The following is a 4,159-nucleotide window of genomic DNA, read 5'->3' as shown; positions in this document are numbered from 1 at the left end:
TGTCTATCCTTATGCCAATATCACACTCTGTTGTTTTCTATAGTTTTATAGTAAATTTTCAAAATAGGTAGTGTAAGTTCTTTAATAATGTTTTTTTCAAAAAATTTTTATTAATTAACATCCTTTTCATTTCATCTGAATTTTAAATCAATTTGCCAACTTCCCCAGTAAATTTTGCTGAGATTTTGATTGGGATTATATCATACCTATATAGCAATTTGTGTAGAATTTGCATCTTAACAATATTAATTTTTTTACTCATGGACATGATATATCTCTCCATTTATTTAATTTTTTTCATTAGTTTCAGCATTGACAAGGTTTTAAGTGTACACTTCAGAGCTTTTTAAAAACATTTTCCCAACAGGTATTTATTATTAGTTAAGCCATGATTCGGTATTCTAGGGTGGGATGTACCCAGGTCCCCTTTCACCTCTCTGGGAGAAGGATGGAAGACAGAGGACAGGTGGGGTGCACTCAGTTCAGATCTTCCCAGGGAACGTGCCTTCTGCCTGGCGGTCATCCCAGGCTGAAACCCAGGATATGGGGCACAGATACACACGCCGGTACCATTCACACACAGAGATAGTCAACCCCTTTAGCAGTCATTGTCTGCACACAGCAGTGGAAGTCCAGGTAGTTCTGTGAACAGTTCCTGGTCTGGTTCTGGTTAGGGAAGCAGCTGTCAAAAGGAGCAGTCTGGTAATTCTTGATTTTAGTCTTGATGTCTTCTGCCATGTGGCTGATTCCTAAAGACTCCCCTGAAGCCGCTTACAGCTCAATGTGACCTCAGCAAAGAGCCAGAGCATCTTTTGTTACTTGTATTCATAAGTTTTTTCAATGCTAATATGAATGCAATGTTTAGTATTACAATTGTTTTTTGATAGTACATAAAATATAATTGATATTTGTATATTGATATAGTATCCTGAAACTGTCTAAACCCATATATTATTTTTATTAGTTTGTAGATTACTTGAAGTTTTTCACATTGATGATTATATTGTCTACAAATAAAGGAAGTTTGACTTCTTTTCCAATGTGTATACCATTTTTCTTTCTCTTTCTTTACTGGCAAAACACATTTTCTCTAACACAGGACATAAACCAAGAATTTCTATTTTTTACTACTTTAAGTGTAATGTTGAAGAGAAGTGATAAAAGTAGAAATCCAGTCTTGCAACGTTGGAGAGAATGGGCTCAACATTTCACTATTAAATATGATGTTAGCTGTAGACTTTTTTATATATGTCCTATGTCAGATTAAGAAGTTGTCTTCTATTCTGAATTTCCTAAGAGTGTTTATCATCAGTGAATTATTGATTTTTTTTTCCTTTTTGCTCATCCACTGTTGCTGGCAGTGGCATAGATATCTATCAGATGAGGGTTACATATCACAGAAAACGTCAACAAATCAAGAAGGCTTTTCTTTTAGTAAAATAAATGATTTGCAGCTCATTCTGAAATTTGACAACTTTTGTGCCATGCCCTGACCAGTAAGTATCAGTGTGGTACAGAAGGTTCATATCACTCTCCCCACTCATTATGCATTATTATCAAGGTTTCATGATAAACATTTGATGTTTTTATAAAGTCAATTCCATTACTAGCTTTATTCACTTTGAATTTAATGTCCTTATGCAAGTGCTTTGCCTATGAACCATGTAATAGATTCAGTAAAGGACCAATGTCACGGGCCATGTTCTAAATGTAAGTTTCCCAAGAAGCTGATAAGAAAACATGGCTAAACCTCCCAAGAACTCTGCTGTGGCTGCTAAGTGACCAGAAAGGGTTCTTGTAGATTATTTTTATTATTGAGAGTATTACAGATGTCGCCCTTTTTCACTGTTTCCCACACTGTTCCCTTCCACCCAGTTCTTGAACCACCGCAAGCCTTCACCTCCCTATTGCTTGTGTTCATGGGCAATGCATATATTCCTATAAGTTCTTTGGTTAATCTCTTCATACCTACCTTCGCTGAGATTGATCAATCTATTCCATGCTTCCATATCTCTAGATCTATTTTGTTCATCAGTGTATTGTGTTTATTAGATTCCACATATAAGTGAGATCATGTAATACTTGCCTTTCTCTGACTGGTTTATTTCACTTAGGATAAGTAGCAGGACACAAAATTAACATATAAAAATTGATGGCAGGGGAAAAAAATGGCGGCGGAATAGACGGACGTGTCCTGTGCCTTGTCCCAGAGCAGATAGAAAGAGCAGGTGAGGTTTGCACAGAGAGTGTTTGTTGGTGAGTTAAGGGACAGCTATACTCCAGGAGAAGGTGGGGGACTGCTGGACGGGGCTACCCTGACCGGGCAGCCTCCACTGCTGCTGGGTCCCCTCCCGGAGCCACCGGCTCGGATGCAGAGACCGCACCATCTTGAAAGGGAAAGTGGATGTTATTGGAAGCCTGAAAATCTGCAACTATGGCACCCACCAAACAGCTGCGAACCCCAGAACACCAGTCCCCAATTGGCGCAAACATGCGGATTCAGAGGAGCTCTACACTCCACCATGGAAAGGTCAGATTTCGCCTGGGATAAGGAGAGAGAGAACTACATAACCAGACACACGGAGAAGAGAGACCATAGGGAGACAAAGAAACAGCCCGCATATGAAAGAAAAGCAGGCATCACCAGAAAAGGAAGTAAACGAAATGGAGGCAAGCAACCTCCCAGAGAAAGAATTCAGAGAAATGGTCATAAGGTGGCTGAAAAGAATGGAAGACAAATTTGACAACATGAGTAAGAACTAAGAGGAAATGAGGAAGAACCAAGAAGAAATAAAAAATGACATTGCTGCTGTAAAGAACTCAATAGAAAGCATCAACAGTAGACTAGAAGAAGCAGAGGACCACATCAGTGAGCTAGAAGACAAGGTAGGAAAAAATACTCAAGTAGAGCAGCTTCTGGAAAAAAAAATTAAAAAGCAGGAGGAGAGCCTAAGGGAACTTTGGGACAACATGAAACAAAACAACATCCGCATAATAGGGGTTCCAGAAGGAGAGGAAACTGAGCAAGGAATAGAAAACCTGTTTGAAGAAATAATGACAGAAAACTTCTCTGATATAGGGAAGAAAACACACACACAAATCCAAGAAGCTCACAGAGTTCAAAACAAAATGAATCCCAAAAGACCGATGCCAAGGCACATTATAATTAAATTGGCAAACACCAACAACAAAGTAAGAATCTTAAAAACAGCCAGAGAGAGACAGAAAGTTACCTACAAAGGAACCCCCATCAGACTAGCGACTGATTTCTCAACAGAAACTCATCAGGCCAGAAGGAAATGGAATAAAATATACAAAGTCATGCAAAGAAAGGGTCTGAATCCAAGAACACTGTACCCAGCAAGGCTATCAATCAAAATTGAAGGTGAAATCAGGAGCATCACAGACAAAAAAGGACTAAGGGAATTTATTACCACCAACCCAGCAATGCAAGAAATGCTAAAGGGTCTGCTGTAAAAAAAAAAAAAAAAAGAAATAGGAAGCAAAGAAGGAACACAATGGTAAAGAATAAAAATGGTGACAAATAAGTACCTATCAATAATAACTTTAAATGTAAATGGATTAAATTCAAAAGACATAGGGTAATGGATTGGATAAGAAAACATGACCCATATATCTGCTGTCTACAAGAAACCCACCTCAGAAAAAAAGACATACACAGACTGAGGGTGAAGGGATGGAAAAAGGTTTTCAGGCGAATGGAAATGAAAAAAAAGCTGGGGTAGCAATACTTATATCTGACAAATTAGATCTCAAAGTGAAGGACATAACAAGAGATAAGAAAGGCCACTTCATAATACTAAAGGGAGCAATCCAAGAAGAAGAAATAACTTTGGTAAACATATATGCACCCAATACAGGAGTACCCAAATACATTATAAAAAAAAAAACTCCTGGAAGATATCAAGGGAGAGATTGACAGCAATACAATCATAGTAGGGCACTTTAATACCCAACTATCACCATTGGACAAATCCTCTAAACAAAAAATCAGCAAAGAAACATCAATCCTAAATGACTCACTAGAGCAGATGGAATTAATTGACATCTTCAGAGCATTTCACCCCAAAGCCACAGAATATACATTCTTTTCAAGTGCACATGGGTCATTTTCAAAGATAGACTATATGTTGGGTCA

The 4,159-nt window shown here is 38.1% G+C and overlaps 1 pseudogene across 1 annotated transcript; it reads right to left on the bottom strand.

The window, feature by feature from the left end:
* Positions 1-482: 482 nt before the first annotated feature.
* On the bottom strand, positions 483-738 carry LOC308236681 (cytochrome c oxidase subunit 6B1-like; annotated as a pseudogene). Its single transcript has one exon. The product of its transcript is annotated as a cytochrome c oxidase subunit 6B1-like (transcript).
* Between the last annotated feature and the right edge of the window lie 3,421 nt (positions 739-4,159).

The sequence above is a fragment of the Plecotus auritus genome, assembly GCF_963455305.1.
Source record: "Plecotus auritus genome assembly, chromosome: 11".
NCBI lineage: Eukaryota > Metazoa > Chordata > Mammalia > Chiroptera > Vespertilionidae > Plecotus > Plecotus auritus.
The sequence above is the reverse complement of the archived record's forward strand: the minus strand, read 5'-3'. Positions and strand labels throughout refer to the sequence as shown.